Raw genomic sequence first — 21388 nt, forward strand, 5'->3', positions numbered from 1 at the left:
ACACAGAATCTGCTTTACAGACACAAAACCTAACTGATAACAGGAAGCACATAAAAGAAACACATGAATGTTTTGTTTGCAAGAAATCAGGACATTTGAAAGCTGACTGCAGAGTCTGGAAAGCTAGAATGAATCAGCTGAAAAAGCAAAGCAGTCATCAAAGGGTTAAAAGTGCTGTATCTGGAGAAAATGATTCTGTGAATACTGAAACTGCATTTACTGTCAGTGCAAATACATCAAAGCATGCATGGTGTATAGACTCTCGAGCAACTAGTCACATAACTAATAACAGAGACTTCTTTTCTAAGCTTGACCAAAGTAAATCAGAGAAAGTGATTATGGCTAATGGTCAGTACATGACTTCAGAAGGCATAGGAGATGGTTATATTGATTGTCAAATCTCACCAAAACAAAGCAGGAAGATCCCAGTAAAGGATGTGCTGTATGTGCCTAGTCTTGAAAGTAATCTACTATCTGTGAAGAAACTCACAAAACAAGGACATGAAGTTACATTTAAGCATGATAGCTGCATCATCTCAAAGGAAGGTCACACACTAGCAGAGGGAAACATCACAGATGAACTTTATCAGCTGAAATGCAAAGAGTGTGTGTATACAGCGCAACAAGAAGAGCATAAAAACTGTATTCATGTGTGGCATAGGCGTCTGGCACACAGAGACCCAGAAGCAATAAGAAAGTTAGTCCAAAAGCAACTAGCTGAGGATATTACAATTGATCTATGTAACCAGACAATGAAGTGTACTAGCTGCATCAAAGGGAAAATGTCTAGGAAAGCTTTTCCTAAGAGAATTAGTACAATAACAGCACAGCCACTAGATTTAATACACACAGATGTCTGTGGTCCAATGAGCACTCTGACTCCAGGGAAGAAGAAATATTTTCTCACATTTATTGATGATCATTCAAGATATACAGTTGTCCACCTGCTTCACAGCAAGAAGGAAGTTCCAGAGAAACTTGAAATATACCTAGCTGAAGTATATAATAAATTTGGAAGAATGCCAAAGATTCTACGTGCAGATAATGGGACTGAATATACAAGTAATGAGACACAGAGCATTTTAAAGAAAAATGTAATCCTATTTCAGACCACTGTACCATACAACCCAGAGCAAAATGGTGTCGTGGAAAGAAGGAACCGAACACTATGTGAAAGTGGAAGAAGCATGTTATTTGATGCAAATCTGCCCACAGCATATTGGGGAGAAGCAATCATGACAGCTTGCTATCTTCAGAACAGACTACCAGGTAAAGCTAGAGAGAAAAATCCATTTGAGCAATGGAATAGCAGAAAGCCAAAACTACATCACATAAGAATATTCGGAAGTAAAGCATTTGTACATGTTCCCAAAGAAAAGCGAACTAAGTGGGAATCTCACGCTAAGGAAGGTATCCTGGTAGGCTGCAGCGAAACCCAGAAAGGTTATAGGATTCTACACCCAGAAACAAACAAGATCACAATAAGTAGAGATGTAGTGATTGATGAGAACTTTGTATCACCCAAGTTTTGTGACATCACGCCAGTAGTCCAGCTGAAGTCACAATTACTAGACAGCAACAAGGAGGATGTAGAGGTCTGGCTGGATTCTTCAACTAATGAAGGAACAACAGAAAAATCAGGTGAATCTGAAATCAGGAGATCGTCAAGATCAAACAAAGGTATACCAGCTAAACGTCTATCCTACATTGTCAAGACACTACCTGAGTCAGAGCCGCAGTCATGGGATGAAATGCAAGCACTACCTGTCCATGAAAGAACAAAGTGGATCGATGCCGCTAATGAGGAAATCAAATCGCTTCATCAACTCCAAACTTGGAAACTCACCAAGCTACCAAAGGGCAAAAAGGCAATCAAGTGCAAGTGGGTCTTCAAAACCAAATATGACTCTGAAGGTAAAGTCCACAGATTCAAAGCAAGGTTGGTCGCAAAAGGATATTCTCAAAAGTATGGCGAAGATTACGATGCTACATTTGCTCCAGTCGCTAAACAGACCACGTTCAGAGCTTTGTTAGCTGTAGCTGCTGTACAAAAGATGTATGTCAGGCATTTGGATATAAAAACTGCCTTTCTAAATGGTGACATTGAGGAGGACTTATGCATGACTCAACCTGAAGGTTATGTAAAAAGAGGTGAAGAGAATCTTGTTTGCAAACTACAAAAATCTCTCTATGGTCTTAAGCAATCAGCAAGAGCATGGAACACCAAGATGAATAAAGTCTTGTTGGAAGAAGGATTTAAAAGAGGTCAATCAGATCCGTGCTTATGTACGAAATATACAGATGGGAAGTGGATGTATATTCTCTTATATGTGGACGACGTGATTGTTGTTCATCAAGACGACGCAGAAATTGGAAAAATGACTGAAATTCTGAATCAGCACTTTGAAACAAAAGACCTTGGAAGTGTGACATATTATCTAGGAATCCAAATCCAGAGAGAGGAAGATGGAAGTTTTCTTCTAAACCAAAGTGCAAAAATTAATTTGATTCTGAATCAGTTTAAAATGTCAGAGGCCAAAGGTATATCAACCCCAATGGAACCATCCTACCTGAAGCTGGAAGGAGAAGATGACCTGTTGCCTAACAATGAGAAATATCGTCAGGCAGTGGGGGCACTTCTATACATATCAACTATGACTCGACCGGATATCACAACAACAGTTGGAATCCTTTGCAGATATGTGGAAAAACCGCGCCAAAGAGACTGGAATGCTGTTAAGAGACTTTTTCGATATTTGAAAGAAACGCAAGATGTAAATTTAAAACTATCTGCAGCAGGAGATCTAGAACTTACCGGCTATGTAGATGCGGATTGGGCTGGTGATTCGCGTGATCGTAAATCCACAAGTGGATACTTGTTTAAAGTTGGAGAAAGTTCAATCTCCTGGTCTAGTAGGAAACAAGTGTCTGTTGCCTTGTCATCTACAGAAGCGGAGTATGTGTCCGCAGCCTATGCAAGCCAGGAGGTTGTTTGGCTAAGACAATTGATGGACGATCTTGGCAAACCGACAACTCAGCCGACGGTGATTTATGAGAACAACCAAGGATGCATTAAACTTGCATGCAGTGGAAAGATCAGTGCTAGAACCAAGCACATTGACGTCAGACATCATCATCTACGTGATTTGATAGATCGTGGCATAATTCAGTTTGTCTATTGTGAAACTGATAAGATGGTAGCTGACATTATGACAAAGCAATTGCCACGAGCTAGGTTCCAAGAATTGAGAACCACAATGGGACTAAGAGGATAAGTAGTTGTTGAGTGAGGGTGTTGGAATAATACATATTAATCTGTATGTGTATTGCAACAACTACTGTGCTGTTTCATATGTTGTGCATATTGTGAGGTTGTTAACAAAGTTTAGTTTAAAAAAAAAAAACTCACACAGACAGGATGCCCCCTCCTTCTCTTCCTGTATTGTTGTTATATGTTTTGATTTCCTCATGCTGCAGTAACACCAGACTCCATGCTGTGCCTATGCTGGATATGAATAAACCTACATTCTGTGTTCTAAACTCTGGATGTCACGTGGATTAATCCTCTGCTAACAGATATACATTTGGTTATGCTACTTATTGCTACCCTACAACATTATTACAGTCTTCGGTTGTCTTCTCATATACAGTACAGACCAAAAGTTTGGACACACCTTTTCATTTAAAGATTTTTCTGTATTTTCATGACTATGAAAATTGTACATTGACACTGAAGGCATCAAAACTATGAATTAACACATGTGGAATTATATACTTAACAAAAAAGTGTGAAACAACTGAAAATATGTCTTATATTCTAGGTTCTTCAAAGTAGCCACCTTTTGCTTTGATGACTGCTTTGCACACTCTTGGCATTCTCTTGATGAGCTTCAAGAGGTAGTCACCGGAAATGGTTTTCACTTCACAGGTGTGCCCTGTCAGGTTTAATAAGTGGGATTTCTTGCCTTATAAATGTGGTTGGGACCATCAGTTGTGTTGTGCAGAAGTCTGGTGGATACACACCAGCCTCAGAAATCGCAGGTAAACAACAGCTCAGATTAGAGACCAGGTCAATGCCACACAGAGTTCTAGCCGCAGACACATCTCTACAACAACTGTTAAGAGGAGACTTTGTGCAGCAGGCCTTCATAGTAAAATAGCTGCTAGGAAACCACTGCTAAGGACAGGCAACAAGCAGAGAGACTTGTTTGGGCTAAAGAACACAAGGAATGGACATTAGACCAGTGGAAATCTGTGCTTTGGTCTCATGAGTCCAAATTTGAGATCTTTGGTTCCAACCACCGTGTCTTTGTGCGACGCAGAAAAGGTGAATGGATGGACTCTACATGCCTTGTTCCCACCGTGAAGCATGGAGGAGGAGGTGTGATGGTATGGGGGTGCTGTGTTGGTGACACTGTTGGGGATTTATTCAAAATTGAAGGCATACTGAACCAGCATGGCTACCACAGCATCTTGCAGCGGCATGCTATTCCATCCGGTTTGCGTTTAGTTGAACCATCATTTATTATTCAACAGAAAAATGACCTCAAACACACCTCCAGGCTGTGTAAGGGCTATTTGACCAAGAGAGAGAGTGATGGGGTGCTACGCCAGATGACCTGGCTTCCACAGTCACCAGACCTGAACCCAATCGAAACGGTTTGGGGTGAGCTGGACCGCAGAGTGAAGGCAAAAGGGCCAACAAGTGCTAAGCATCTATGGGAACTCCTTCAAGATTGTTGGAAGACCATTTCCGGTGACTACCTCTTGAAGCTCATCAAGAGAATGCCAAGAGTGTGCAAAGCAGTCATCAAAGCAAAAGGTGGCTACTTTGAAGATCCTAGAATATAAGACATATTTTCAGTTGTTTCACACTTTTTTATTAAGTATATAATTCCACATGTTTTAATTCATAGTTTTGATGCCTTCAGCGTGAATGTACAATTTTCATAGTCATGAAAATACAGAAAATCTTTAAATGAGAAGGTGTGTCCAAACTTTTGGTCTGTACTGTATGACTACTTGTGATTTTTACTATGTATGTGTTTTTTGCAGATTGTAATACACTAACTGGTATAATCACGGTTTTCTTTTATAAATTAGCAACCTTAGCATGTCGCATTTTCAATTTCCTTTATTGAAGCTTCTCATCAACTTTTTTTGCCATCATCTAATATGAACTGATTTCATAGAGTAGAATTGGGGCTCACAAGCTACATTACCTATCAGTATGTCTATGGAGTGTGCAAGGAAGCTCACGCAAACATGGAGAGAATATACAAACTCATTGTAGATGTTGGCCTTGGTGGGATTTGACCCCAGGACCCCAGCACTAGGAAGACTATAGTGCTAACCACTGAGCCATCGTACTGCCTCAACAAATTACCAGTAGGAGTTTTCTCTATTAATTACTTATCAGTGCCATATGTGTGACATGCAGAAGTAGTGCTGTTGCTTTAATTGCATTCAGCAACTATTAGAACTAACACAAGCACAGGAGACAGGGAGTGTTGTGTTCCAGAAGCATCCAGCAACTAGAGGGGTTAACACAGTCACAGGAGAAGAGGAGGGTTTTAGCAGAGGCCCAGGGGGATTGTGGGGAAGTTGTTTACTGTCTGGCCACAGCTAAAAAGAAAGGTGGCTTATGATCTGTATCTCACAGAAGTCAAGGAACAGAGTTCAGGTAAGGAGTGAAGCTAAACAAAGGTTAGTTAGACTCCCTGAGCTAACAGTGTGGAGTATTATTGGCCAGGAAGATAAGGACTGGAAGGAAGATTGTCACAGAGATCATCTCCCTCATCACACCCTTCCCCCCCTCCATCTCCATGCAGGATAAAGAATGCTGTGTACTATTGAGTCCTTGTGAAGGAAAAGCCTGTGGTTGTGTATGCATTAAAACTGTGCTGTACTGTGCTACCGGATAATAGACTGTGTACTGCTGTGCTGCAAAGGAGACTGTACTGTTATTACTGGAGCCTGTTGCTCAAAGAAACATTAGCATTGCACTGGCCATGCCTCATTAAATGTTACTGTTCTACCGTTTATGAAGACTCTTGTCACATGTGTCTGGTCAGCAAGTGAATCTATCGTGTGCCTGAGAGAAACTGCAGCCTATGGTCGCCCTGAGTAATGGTTCCCCCAGGATTCCAACGAATTCATGTAACCGATCTCGCCCCTATCTAAACTTAGGCGGCATGCGTGTAACATATAGATAGGTTGTATTTGGTTTGTTATGCTGCCATGTTCTGTCCACGTATATTATTCACACCTTTGCCCCTGTATCGGGGTCATTTGGATGTTTTTGGTTGTCATTAAGATTTAAAAAGAGAAAACACAGTAGTTTGACAATAAATGGCTTCACACAACCAATAACCATGAGTGGAGAAAAAGTTTTTTTGTTATCATTCATATTCTCTGATACAAGGCCAAGAAAGGAAAAATTCTGCCGGGATATGTAAACTTTTGAGCACAACTGTATGTCCATATTCCATCTATGGGTATTGTTCACTCCTTTGCCCCTTCTTTATATACATTTTCATTCATGTAACACACATGGTGTGACATACATTTGCACTTGTATCACACATATTGAATAACCTATATGGGTTATACTGCCATGCTTCTTCCGTGTGTGTCATTAAAGAAGTTGTCCACTACTATTTGGTAATATTTAAAATGCCCATTTTTATGGTGGAAATAAGATTATTTCTAATTACCTTCTGCTGTCCTTCTTGCCTGTGAGCTGTGCTATCGCTGGCCGCTCACAGGCATCACGTGACCCCTGGCTGCAGCCGCCTTTTGCTTCCGCTGATGTCACGTCAAGTGAGGCATGACATCAGTGACACGCTTCCCTCGGTGGATTCTGGGCTGTGGGTGGGGTTAGCATCCAGCGTGCGTTTTCCCTCTCCTGCATTCATTTGGAAAGTGCGCGGTGTATGATGAGCTGTGACGCGCGGGGTAACCCCACCCACAGCCCAGCATCCATCACGGGGAGCGCAGCACTGAGTCATGACCGGCTGCAGCCAGAAATTGACGTGACATCAGCGGATGTCAGAGCCGGCTGCAGCCGGGGGTCACATGATGCCTGTGAGCGGCCGGCGATAGCGCTGCTCACAGGAAAGAAGGACAGGACAAAGTAATTAGAAATAATCTTATTTCCACTATAAAAATACATTGGGGGCATTATCCATAGTAGTGAACAATCCCTTTAATTTCTTCCCTTTTTATATTTTTTTTTATACACTATATCACATAATTACTGTGGTTCTAGTTTATAAAATTCTCTCTCTTATCTAATAGATTTACATCACTTTAGTACATTTATTTATTAAACTTCCCTTTCATATCTCTTTGGATATTACATCATGTGAGTTTGGATAGAATTACATTGATGTTGTGTTTGTGCAATACAATTATACCATATATTCTTACGGTATGCATTTGCTCCATCCATGAAATTACATATCCTTCAATTTGTGTTAAATAAATAAAAAAATTCATTTAGTCCATATATACAAAAAAACACACCTAAAAAAGGGGCAACAGTGTTTACCTGCCCAGATCTAAGAACTAATGCACTCAGGATGCAGCAAGCCCATACAACAAAGATGCCGGCAACACAGGTGCAAAATACTGACATCACTCACAACCTACCCAGTTCATGGAGGGGGTGATTGCTTAGCGTTAAAATTGCACACAAAAATGGCTTGTATAGGGCGCTGTTCACACATGGGTAGTGCACAGCATCTGGCTTATAGCCTATTAGTGATGCCCATACTATTCGATTAAGCGGGCTGCCCAGTACTATCTTAGTGCAGCCCATGAGAACAGACACCCCAGTTTGCAATGCCAACACTGATGGGCCTGGCTGCACCCTGTAATAAAAAAGTGCAGAAGATACATATTCATAACATATGAGGTATTGGTCAATATTTTGGCCAAAATCCGCAAGTTCGCAATCCATCCATGAATTTACATATCTTTCAATTTGTGTTAAATAGATTCATTTATTCCATATATACAGAAAAGGTGTAGACATAAGCTTTGAAGCTTGTTATCATGCGTGCGCATACTATAACGGGTAACATGACATGATATTTGTATTTTTTGCCTTGTTCATTATGAGAACATTCTATTATGTCTTTTTATATTATGCATGCGCTTATTATCGTATTTGTTAAGGTGTCACTTCATTTATGTAGACCATCATTTTGGAATTGTGTTTAATTTATTTTGTTTTATTCGTTTATTTTTTAATTAAGGTCATGCTCCCTTATTCTTAATACTTGTGTAGGTATCGAGGATGATGGCCCAGCGGCAAGGACCAGGACAACAGGCTATGCTGGACGACAAGCAAGCAAGCAGAGTAGGACAGACTAGAAGTCACAGGAGAATGCAGAGATGATTGCAGCTAAATGTGAATGTAGCATCGGCGTCTCTGCCTCCTGCCGCGCAGAGACCCCGTTCCCCTCACCGCCGCAATCCCGGTCCAGCGTCTTCCTGCTCCCCTCCAGCCGTTGCTCTGGCGCGCACCGCGCGCAGCTTCCCGGGCACTATGCTTAGGGCGCACTCTCTCCCTCTTAAAGGGGCCGCGCGCCGTCCTGAAGAGTCCCCAGCCAATAGCCAGGGTCTTCCCCTTTATAAGGCACCTCTTCCAAAATGGAGGTGCCTGTGCAAGATTGTTGTTTTGTGTGCTAACACTTTCTTCATCCCTCAGGTCCCGCTGCCTGTCAGCCTTGCCCGCCAGTCTGTCTAACAGTCCTGTTCGCCAGTCAGTCTAACAGTGCTGCCCGTCAGTCTGTCTAACAGCCTTCCTACCCAGAGCACCTGCCAGTTACCTGCCGTGCCCGCCAGTCTGCCTGGAGCACCTGCCAGTAACCTGCCGTGCCCGCCAGCCTATGTAGCTTACCACGGGCTTAGGTGGTCTGATATTGGGACCCGGTTCTATTTGTCTACCCTTTTATATGCATTACTTCAACTTTGATATACAGTAAGGTTTTTAATATAGACAGTGTAGGACCGTCCCAATTTAGGGTCACCTTGTCGCTGGTGGGACGGCTTGTATACTTTTTTTGATCAGAAATAGTTCACTAAGTACCCTATATTTCATATGCAACTTTGCTTTACATTTATATATAATGATGGTAGGGTATGAGATATATTTTTTGTCTCTTGTAGGTTTTGCATCTTTTTGCTAGTGTGAACATGCTCCTATTTCTTGCATGTGTACCATCTTAGACCTCAGTTCACATTGCTTGTTTTTTTGTCTTGTTTGCATTCTGTGCAAATTAGGGGTGTGGCATGCCCCTTGTTGAGCTGGTTAGTATATATGTAGCTTACCACGGGCTTAGGTGGTCTGATATTGGGACCCGGTTCTATTTGTCTACCCTTTTATATGCATTACTTCAACTTTGATATACAGTAAGGTTTTTAATATAGACAGTGTAGGACCGTCCCAATTTAGGGTCACCTTGTCGCTGGTGGGACGGCTTGTATACTTTATTTGATCAAAAATAGTTCACTAAGTACCCTATATTTCATATGCAACTTTGCTTTACATTTCTATATAATGATGGTAGGGTATGAGATATATTTTTTGTCTTTTGTAGGTTTTGCATCTTTTTGCTAGTGTGAACATGCTCCTATTTCTTGCACGTGTACCATCTTAGACCTCAGTTCACATTGCTTGTTTTTTTGTCTTGTTTGCATTCTGTGCAAATTAGGGGTGTGGCATGCCCCTTGTTGAGCTGGTTAGTATATATGTAGCTTACCACGGGCTTAGGTGGTCTGATATTGGGACCCGGTTCTATTTGTCTACCCTTTTATATGCATTACTTCAACTTTGATATACAGTAAGTTTTTTAATATAGACAGTATAGGACCGTCCCAATTTAGGGTCACCTTGTCGCTGGTGGGACGGCTTGTATACTTTTTTTGATCAAAAATAGTTCACTAAGTACCCTATATTTGTGTCACCCCAGGCCTGGATGCCACAAACTTGTAAGGCTGTGTCTGAGAGCAGGAGGGAGGTTCTCTGGTCAGGGACCATTAGCATGCAGCACCTCCTGTGCCAGGCCAGTAGAGGGAGCAGGCTGCCCCTATAAAAGCTGGAACTGATGGCAGAGTTAGAGAGACCAGGACCCACTTCTGAAGCATCCAGAAGGGTTCCCAGAAGAGAGGGACAGGTCAGCCGCAGCTGAGGAGTCCAGGAGGCAAGGAGGAACAGCAAGCCAGGGACAGAGGCGACGAGAGCCGGTCCTGGCAGAGAGAGAACTACACAACCGGACACTGGGGTCCGAGGCTGTCAGGGTTGCAAGCCCGGCAGCAGATAACCAACCAGCAAGGGATTTCAGGTCCCTTGGACTAAGAAGCCTGGGGGCTCCGCCACACAGAGGGACCGGTACAGCACAGAGAAGCAACAGGTACCTAAGGCCCGAGTCGCAAGCCATACAGGCATAGTACACGGCCAGCTCAGGGATGTGGGCTATCATACCACTAAAGGGGGAAATAGTCAGCAAGGGCAGAGAGAGAGAACGGTAGGCCTACCCACTCACCCTGACCAGTGGAGCTTGCCCGAATGCCCTCAGACACCCAGGTCCATTCCTACCCTGTACTCCTGGTGGGTCAGTGATAATATCTGCAGTAAAAGACCCTGGACTGCATTATTGGACTCTGTGTGATTTCTGCTGCGCCTGCATAATCACCCCCAGCATCCTATAACACTGCCCTGAGGCTACACTCTTCCCGTGGAGAGTTATCCTATCCCTGCGCTGCATATCTACATCAGCCTCAGCGGTCTGCCTTGCAGCGGCGGTCCTCTCTGACCGCAATCCACGGGTGTCTTAGTCGGACTTTCAAAACCTACAAATACACTGCCACAGCATTTGGTCTGACCACCCTGAGCCACGGGACCGGGTCACCACTACTACTCCCAGCATTGCCCTGAAGTCTGGTTCCGAGTGCCCCACGGCCTAGGGGGTGAATCATATTTCATATGCAACTTTGCTTTTCATTTATATATAATGATGGTAGGGTATGAGATATATTTTTTGTCTTTTGTAGGTTTTGCCCGCCAGTCTGTCTAACAGTCCTGTTCGCCAGTCTGTCTAACAGTCCTGCCCGCCAGTCTGTCTAACAGCCTTCCTACCCAGAGCACCTGCCAGTTACCTGCCGTGCAAGCCAGTCTGCCTGGAGCACCTGCCAGTTACCTGCCGTGCCCGCCAGCCTGCCTACCCAAAGCACCTGCCAGTTACCTGCCATGCCCACTAGTCTGCCTACCTGGAGCACCTGCCAGTTACCTGCCGTGCCCGCCAGCCTGCCTACCCGGAGCACCAGCCAGTTACCTGCCTTGCCCGCCTGCTTGCCTACCAGGAGCACCTGTCTGGCTATCCGTTGTACCCGCCTGCTTGCCTACCCGGAGCACCTGTCTGGCTATCAGCCACGCCTGCCTGCTTTTCTACCCAGATCACCTGACAGCCTTCCTGCCATGCTCATCCGCTGTACCGGTCAGTCCCAGCCATCTGACCCGTGGGAGTCACCCTTTCTCACACAAGGTCGGTCCCAGAGTGGCATCTGGTTCACCTGCCCGGTCCCTCCTGGTGGGTCAGTGATAATATCTGCAGTAAAAGACCATGGACTGCATTATTGGACTCTGTGTGATTTCTGCTGCGCCTGCTTAATCACCCCCAGCATCCTATAACACTGCCCTGAGGCTACACTCTTCCCGTGGGCAGTTATCCTATCCCTGCGCTGCATATCTACATCAGCCCCAGCGGTCTGCCTTGCAGTGGCGGTCCTCTCTGACCGCAATCCACGGGTGGCGTAGTCGGACTTTCAAAACCTACAAATACACTGCCACAGCATTTGGTCTGACCATCCTGAGCCACGGGACCGGGTCGCCACTACTACTCCCAGCATTACCCTGAAGTCCGGTTCCGAGTGCCCCACGGCCCAGGGGGTGAGTCAGCTTTGGCGTAGTCGGCAGGATTGTGACCAACCCGCCACAAACGGGTATTGCGCGCCTGATAAAGACTGTACACGTACCTTAAAAAGAGGTTTACCGCCTTCCGGAGCCGTTTCCCGCCACCCGGAGCCGTCTCCCGCCATCGTCGGTCGTATCCCGCCATCTTCAGTCGTTTCCCGCCATCTTCAGCCTTTTTCCCGCCATCGGATGCCATCTTCAGGACGCCACGTGGGAAGAAGAGGGGCGTGGATGTCCAAGCCGCGCGAGACCTGAGGTCCCGCCCTACGTACCGACGCTGCGCAAGGTCCTGGAAGGGAGAGAGGGCGACGCTGACGTCACCAGGACGCGACGCAAGGTCCTCGTCCGGAGCAGCACCAGCGGAGCCGCGGCCTACAGAAGAGGATTGTCGGAAGGTAGGCCACGCTTAACTAGGGGGAAGGAAGATGACGGACGCGGAGGGGCCTTCTACAACCAGCGTGGCTGCAGCAGCGCTGATGCCGTTCTCTATGCCCTACATCCCCGGAGCAGCCTGGCTGCCCCAATACTCAGGGGAATCCCATACCTTAACTGACTTTAGGGAAAGACTGCACAGTTTATTAAAAGTTTATCCCCTGACAGAAGAACAGAAAGTGAGCATTCTGATGGGGCAGCTAACCGGTGCAGCCCAGCGGGAAGTGAAATCATGGTCAGATGAGGAGAAAAGGACTGTAAAGGATATTCTGACCCGGCTGTGGAGTACCTTTGATACCCGTACCTCAGCAGAAATCAAAATGCGGTTCTATGGCTGTAAGCAGCGGGCCCAGGATAGTGTCAGAGACTATGCCTTGAACCTGCAAGAAGCCCTGAGAGCTATCAAACAAGCTGACCCTGGTAGCGTGCAGGACACTGATAAACTGTTGACTGACCAGTTCATAGAAGGTCTGCTGTCCAGCGCCCACAGGACTCAGCTGCGCCTCATGGTACTACAGAACCCCGATTTGACTTTTGCGCAGTTCAAGGAAAGGGCCATCCGGGTGCTCAGAGAACCCGCACCAGGTGGCGCTGTAGCTTCCCGGCGCCCTGCCATCACTTACCACCAGGGAGTAGCGCCCTACCCCGCAGACCTTGTGGGGGCTGATGCACAGGCCCTAAATCCATCCCAGCCTGCAGCCCTGCACCATCAGGTCCAGGAGCTAACAAAGAGTGTGGCTGCATTGACCAGGACCGTATAGTCGTTGCAGGTGGAACCGTCAAGACCAATCAAGCTGGCTTCCAGTCCGGAGGATGTCCCGTGGCGTCGACAGAGGAGGATTCCGCTGTTCAGAGGGAGGCCCACCGACCGCTACACTGAGGATGGACAGCCGATTTGCCGCCGTTGCAGTCAGCCAGGACACATAGCAAGGTACTGTACTTTAAATGGGTCCGACCTGGGGCAGAGGGCCAACCCTCAGGCATAAGGTCATCAGGCCCGTCTAATTGGCGTGATAAGTACGTGGGAGGACGCCTGGTCTTACCCGTAGTGCTGGACGGTATCCCCATGAGTGCACTGCTGGACACCGGGTCTCAAGTGACTGCCATCCCCTACGTACTTTTCAAGCGGTACTGGAGTGACGCTGACATGGCCCGCTATCCAAATGATGACTTAAGCATCATCGCCAGCAATGACCAACCTGTGCCGCAAGTGGGGTTCAGAGAGATGACCATTAAGATTGATATGGTTGAATTGCCGGCACAGGGAGTGATCATTGTGGACATTGATCGCCGTGAGAGTCACCCTAAAATAACTGTGGGTACTAAGGTGATTGAAAACTGTCTTTCAGAAGTAATTATGATTTTGCAGCAGGTGGCGATGAATGTGAGCTCCAGCCAACAGAGGGTCCTCCAGAAAGAAATTAGAGCCCTGATGAGGCGGCAACAGGTAGAACTGTCTGGTGGTGAGATTGGTAGCGTGAGGATGAGCGACCTGTTCCCCATTGCCATGCCTCCCAAAAGTGAAATGATGATCTGGTGTCGGACTGCAATCGGGTTAAGAGGGAGAGACTACCAAGCCATGGTAGAACCCATGTACTCAGACAGCAGGCCCACCATTTTGACAGCCCGGGGGGTGGTTGATGTCTGTCATGGGAGGGTGCCCGTTCGCATTCTCAACATTGGGGAGAGGGAGGTACACTTACCCAGGTGCGCTACACTTGCCAAACTGTGTGCTGTTGAGCACAAAGCTATCAGGGCCGTGGAGCCGTTGCCTCCATCTCCACAGGCGGAGGGTAATGGCTCCCAGAAACAAAAGGAGGACTGGTGCCAGAAACTCCATGTGGGTGCTGACTCCACTCCCCTGCACCAAAAACAAGGAGTCTACCGGGTGGTTCAGGAGTACGAGAGAATCTTTAGTAAACACCCACTAGACTTCGGCAGAGTAAGAGGGATGGAACACCATATCCCCACGGGGAGCCACCCACCAATAAAAGAGAGACACAGGCCTGTACCCCCTGCACATTATCAGAATGCCAAGGGTATGCTGAGAGAAATGAAAGAAGCTGGGGTCATTAGAGATAGCTGTAGCCCCTGGGCAGCTCCCTTAGTTTTGGTAAAAAAAAGATGGTACCATGAGAATGTGCGTGGACTATAGACAAATCAATCGTATCACCCATAAAGATGCGTACCCGTTACCTAGGATAGAGGAGTCTTTAGCAGCTCTAAAACCAGCTAATTTCTTCTCTACTTTGGACCTTACTAGCGGGTACTGGCAGGTTCCTGTGGCAGAGACTGACAAGGAGAAGACCGCCTTCACCACCCCGATGGGATTGAGCGAGTTCAACTGTATGCCCTTCGGGCTCTGCAACGCACCATGGACCTTCCAGAGGCTGATGGAATGCTGTCTAGGGCACCAAAACTTCGAGACGGTCCTCCTTTACCTGGACGACGTGATCGTCTATTCGAAGACTTACAAGGACCATCTAAAGCACCTGGCCAAGGTGTTCGAAGCCCTGGCAGGCTATGGCCTGAAAGTGAAGCCTTCAAAGTGCCACCTGTTAAAACCGAAGGTCCAATACCTCGGACTCGTGGTGAGTGCAGAAGGAGTAGCCCCCGACCCCGACAAAGTTACAGCCATCAAGAGCTGGCCAAGCCCCTCTAACATCAAAGAAGTGAGGCAATTCCTCGGGTTGGTAGCCTACTACCGAAGGTTCATCCCCGGGTTCACTAAGATGGCAGCCCCTATGCAGGACCTCCTGATAGGGCAATCTAAATCCAGAAGTCACAAGCCACCCTTCAAGTGGGACAAGCCAGAAGAGGAGTCCTTCCGCCAGTTGAAGATGGCCCTCACGGGGGATGAGATCCTGGCCTACCCCGATTATGGCCAGCCTTTTATCCTCCACACAGACGCCAGTAATGTGGGGCAGGGAGCCGTACTGTCACAGAACCAACAGGGCAGAGAAAGGATGATCGCGTATGCCAGCCGGAAGCTGAGGCCCACTGAAAGAAACCCGGAGAATTACAGCTCCTTCAAGCTAGAATTCTTGGCAGTGGTGTGGGCCGTCACAGAACGGTTTAAGCATTACCTGGCCTCCGCAAAGTTCACCGTGTACATGGACAACAACCCGTTGACACATCTGGACAATGCAAGACTAGGTGCCCTAGAACAGCGGTGGATGGCCCGGCTATCCAATTATGACTTCACAATCAAATACCGGGCAGGCAGAACCAACGCTGATGCCCTATCAAGAATGCCCCACCTACCTGAAGGAGAAGACGACTCGGAAGAGCTGGAGGAAATAGAGCTCCCTGCGTTCCACCGGTATGGGGCCACTCAGTATTCTCACGGGGTAAGAGACAAAGACTTAACTACCGTCATGTTCAACCCCTTACCCCACCACGGCTGGGCGGAAACGCAAGATAGCGACCCTGCAATATGCCTGGTGAAAGACATGTTAACCCAGGAAGACGCTAGCCCTGGCCCGGACGCTCCAGAGGAAGCCAAGCAGATATGGAAGGAGAAAAGCAGGCTATTCCTCTACGAGGGTAAGCTGTGCAAAAGGCTTGTCAATCACCGGACGCATGAGCTGACCTGGCAGATAGTGGTCCCAAGACGAGATGCAGCAATGGTCCTGGAGGCCTACCATGACAGAGCGGGACACTTCGGGTGGAAGAAACTGGAGTTCCTACTGAGAGAGCGGTTCTACTGGGTTGGCATGAGAAGGGCCATCGAGAAGTGGAGCAGGGACTGTGGCCCATGTCACCTCAGAAGGAAGGACCATTCCAGCCAGCAGACACCCTTGAGGCCCATCGTCACCAGGCAGCCTCTTGAGCTGGTAGCTCTGGACCATGTGAAATTGGCTCCAAGCTGGTTGGGCTACGTCTATGCCCTGACAATTGTGGACCATTACTCCCAGTTCCTGGTAGTGGTTCCTGTTAAAGACCTGACAGCCCAAACAGCGGCCAGAGCCTTCCAGCAACACTTCTGCCGTCCACATGGGTATCCGGAACAAGTCTTGACAGATCAAGGTCCAGCGTTTGAGGCTGAAGTATTCCAGGAGTTCTGCAACCTCTACGGCTGTAGGAAGATTCGGACCACACCTTACCACCCGCAAACCAACGGGCTGTGTGAGAAAATGAACAATATCGTCATCGATCTCCTCAAGACGTTACCCCTGGAAGAACGCGGCCTGTGGCCGGAGAAGCTGCCAGACCTGATTGACTTGTACAACCATATCCCGGTGAATGCTACAAATTGCACCCCGGCTTACCTGATGCAAGCAAGACCAGGTAAGCCACCGATAGACCTGGAGATGGGAGTCCTGACACCCGAGGACACCTCCCCAGACGCGGACTGGGATACGGAACGGCAGCTACAGTACAAGAAGGTACAGGAGAGTGTGGAGAGGAGTATGGCTCAAGCGAGAGAAAAGCAAGAGAGGCTCTTCAACCAACACGCCCCTGCTGGTCCCCTGGAACCTGGTGAGCAGGTCCTGAAGCGGAAGAGAAGGCTTCACAAGCTGGATGACCAGTGGGAGAGAAACCCATACACAGTACTGCAGTCCGACCACAACAACCCGAAGGTATGTGTGATTACCAAGGATGGAGGAGAAACCACTAGCACCGTCTCCAGAGACCACCTAAAACAGTGCCCCGAGCAACTACAGAGTCCAAGTGAAGATCAAGATGACCTTGAACCCGCAGAGGACAAGGAAGAGATGATCAGCACGGTTCTCGGAGAGTTCCCCCGGACCTGGACTCAGATAAATGGCGCAATAGTGGTACCCGTCCTACACTTCCTTCAGCCTACCCAGCAGGAGCCTACAGGAGGGCAGGAAGAACAAGAAGAGCAAGCAGCCCCAGAGGCAGAAGAACCCATGCCAGCAGCCCAGGAGAGTCAACCCTCTGCTGACAGTGAGCCTGCCATGCCTGCGGCAAGCCAAAGAACCTGCGGACAGCTGCCTGCCCTGCCTATGAACCTCGCTAGTAGCGGTACCCTCAATGATAGTGGGGAAAGCCAGGTTGGTTCACCACCAGACAGTGGGTTAAGGAGGTCAACCAGGAGCACTAGGGGACAAACACCAGCTCGCTGGAGGATATAAGTACAAGCTCTAAATGTACCATGTATATATTTAACATGTTTGTTACCTGTAACTAATAGTGTTTTCTCCAGTTTTTCTAGATATATGGACTGACAGGTTATGAACTTTGGATAACCGGAACTACATTGTAAATAGTTGCACTTGGTGCCTCTTGCGAAGACGGCCATGGAAGAAAAACCTGTCTGGCGTGGCCCCGTGTGGTCTAAAGTGGATAGCTTCACCTTGCAGCCACGCCTAGGGCCAATGCTTGGGGTTTGCTTTGGACAGGTCCCCGCACCGTTTAAGACTTCGCCTTATTGGGTGAAATGGACACCCGGTCACAGACCACACTGTGACCTAAAGAACTCAATATGTGGTGTTGTTTGTTATTTCTTTCCCTGTTTTTATGTTATAATTTATACCCTGTATTCGTGTTTCTTGTTTTGTCCCGGAGTACTAAGCTTTACTAGGGGGGAATGTGTCACCCCAGGCCTGGATGCCACAAACTTGTAAGGCTGTGTCTGAGAGCAGGAGGGAGGTTCTCTGGTCAGGGACCATTAGCATGCAGCACTTCCTGTCCCAGGCCAGTAGCGGGAGCAGGCTGCCCCTATAAAAGCTGGAACTGAGGGCAGGGTTAGAGAGACCAGGACCCACTTCTGAAGCATTCAGAAGGGTTCCCAGAAGAGAGGGACAGGTCAGCCGCAGCTGAGGAGTCCAGGAGGCAAGGAGGAACAGCAAGCCAGGGACAGAGGCGACGAGAGCCGGTCCTGGCAGAGAGAGAACTACACAACCGGACACTGGGGTCCGAGGCTGTCAGGGTTGCAAGCCCGGCAGCAGATAACCAACCAGCAAGGGATTTCAGGTCCCTTGGCCTAAGAATCCTGGAGGCTCCGCCACACAGAGGGACCGGTACAGCACAGAGAAGCAACAGGTACCTAAGGCCCGAGTCGCAAGCCATACAGGCGTAGTACACGGCCAGCTCAGGGACGTGGGCTATCATACCACTAAAGGGGGATATAGTCAGCAAGGGCAGAGATAGAACGGTAGGCCTACCCACTCGCCCTGACCAGTGGAACTTGCCCGAATGCCCTCAGACACCCAGGTCCATTCCTACCCTGTACTCCTGGTGGGTCAGTGATAATATCTGCAGTAAAAGACCCTGAACTGCATTATTGGACTCTGTGTGATTTCTGCTGCGCCTGCATAATCACCCCCAGCATCCTATAACACAGCCCTGAGGCTACACTCTTCCCGTGGGGAGTTATCCTATCCCTGCGCTGCATATCTACATCAGCCTCAGCGGTCTGCCTTGCAGCGGCGGTCCTCTCTGACCGCAATCCACGGGTGGCTTAGTCGGACTTTCAAAACCTACAAATACACTGCCACAGCATTTGGTCTGACCACCCTGAGCCACGGGACCGGGTCACCACTACTACTCCCAGCATTGCCCTGAAGTCCGGTTCCGAGTGCCCCACGGCCTAGGGGGTGAGTCATATTTCATATGCAACTTTGCTTTACATTTATATATAATGATGGTAGGGTATGAGATATATTTTTTGTCTTTTGTAGGTTTTGCCCGCCAGTCTGTCTAACAGTCCTGCCCGCCAGTCTGTCTAACAGCCTTCCTACCCAGAGCACCTGCCAGTTACCTGCCGTGCAAGCCAGTCTGCCTGGAGCACCTGCCAGTTACCTGCCGTGCCCGCCAGCCTGCCTACCCAAAGCACCTGCCAGTTACCTGCCATGCCCACTAGTCTGCCTACCTGGAGCACCTGCCAGTTACCTGCCGTGCCCGCCAGCCTGCCTACCCGGAGCACCAGCCAATTACCTGCCTTGCCCGCCTGCTTGCCTACCAGGAGCACCTGTCTGGCTATCCGTTGTACCCGCCTGCTTGCCTACCCGGAGCACCTGTCTGGCTATCAGCCACGCCTGCCTGCTTTTCTACCCAGATCACCTGACAGCCTTCCTGCCATGCTCATCCGCTGTACCGGTCAGTCCCAGCCATCTGACCCGTGGGAGTCACCCGCTCTCACACAAGGTCGGTCCCAGAGTGGCATCTGGTTCACCTGCCCGGTCCCTCCCTGGTTCACGGAGTCAACTAAGCTGCCATGTGACCTGGGTCGGTCCGAGTAGGCACTTAGTTACGCCCCTCTGGTCCCTCCTTGCACCGAAGTACAGAGGTTCCACCACCCGGACCCGTAACAGTGAATAGTCTCTAAATAGCAAACAATGAATTAACGAGCAGGTGTGAAGAGCAATAGATGCTAGCTGTAGAAACCACTGGTGACTGTAGAGATAATTTCAGCATTATGTGAATAATCTTTAAATAACAGTTCAAAATGCTGAAAGCAAATATTGGTTAACCAGCAAGTTTGAGAAGTAATATATGCAAGTTTTAAAAATCACCGGAGTTTGAAGAGATGTTGTAGGGAAATGATGATGGCAAACTCCAAGAGAAATGGCAACTGACCACACAGACTGAATACTCAGACACCATATGTGTGTCTATGTGGACCTTAGAAGGCTTTGGATGATGATGTCAGTGAGATACGTCAAGCAACTTGTGCAATTTGGTGTGGAGAACAACAAAGGGAGATGACCATAGGAAAGGAGAGAAGGGCCTGATACTAGAGTCGAGACAGGTGCATAAAATATATATTGGTGTAACGGGGCCGGGTGGTGGAACCTCTGTGCCCTGGAACAAGGAGGGACCCCGAGGGGCAGGTGTTATACTGAAGACAACCTTGTATTAGAGCAGGTGGCTCCCACGGGTCAGATAGCTGGGACTGACCGGAGTAGCGGGTGGACACAACAGGTAGGTAGCAGTCTCTGGGTGAGCAGGCGGGTGGTCACGGGAAGTGACGGAAGAGCAGGTAAGAGTCTCTCGGCTGGCAGGCAGGTGGTCACGGCATGTGACGTCGGAGCCTCCAGGTAGACTAGCAGGCGGGTGGCAGGTGAGCGCTCCCAGGTGAGCGGGTAAGAGTCTCTTGGCTGGCAGGCAGGTGGTCACGGCAAGTGACGGCGGAGCCTCCAGGTAGGCTAGCAGGCGGGTAGCACGTGAGCGCTCCCAGGTGAGCGGGTAAGAGTCTCTTGGCTGGCAGGCAGGTGGTTACGGCAAGTGATGGCGGAGCCTCCAGGGAGGCTAGCAGGCGGGTAGCAGGTGAGCGCTCCCAGGTGAGCTGGCTAGCAGGTACGGCAGGTAGCAGGCAGGTACTGGCAGGTGCTTCCTGTTCCGCAGGTGGACTTGCTCATAGACAGACTGGCGGATGCAAGAGACAGACTGTCGGGCTGAAGGGAAGACAAGCAGGCAGACAGGACTGGAAGTCAGGCTGGCAACGGGACCTAAGGGCTGAAGCAGAGGTGAGTAAAATTTGCAACAACTTTGCTCGGGCACCTCCATTTTGGAGGAGGTGCCTTATATATGGGAAGTCCTCCGGCTATTGGCCGGGGACTCCTTAGGACGGTGCGCGCGGTCCTTTCAAGAGAGGGGGAGCGGGCGCGCGAGCGCCCTAAGCACAGTGCCCGGGAGGGAGCGCGCGCCGGCAGCAGCGAGGGAAGGAGCGCAGGAGGACGCCGCGCGCTGGGCAGGAAGGTGAGAGGGACGGCGTCTCTGCTTAGCAGGAGGCAGAGACGCCGATGCAACAGTACCCCCCCCTTTAGGCCCCACCTTTTTTAGGCCAGAGAGAAATTTCTCAAGGAGAAGCGGAGCGTTGATGTTCTCCCTGGGTTCCCAAGTTCTTTCCTCAGGACCAAACCCCTTCCAATCCACCAGAAAAAAGGTTCTCCCTCTTACCCTCTGGGTGGCCAGGATACTCTCCACTTCAAAGACATCCTCAGCAGAAACCGGAGTAGGAGGAGTACCTGGATTGTCAGAAAAAGTGTTAAGGACAACGGGTTT

Source organism: Phyllobates terribilis, unplaced genomic scaffold, assembly GCF_046119375.1.
Source record: "Phyllobates terribilis strain yellow unplaced genomic scaffold, ASM4611937v1 Scaffold_327__1_contigs__length_2127877, whole genome shotgun sequence".
NCBI classification, from domain to species: Eukaryota; Metazoa; Chordata; class Amphibia; order Anura; family Dendrobatidae; genus Phyllobates; species Phyllobates terribilis.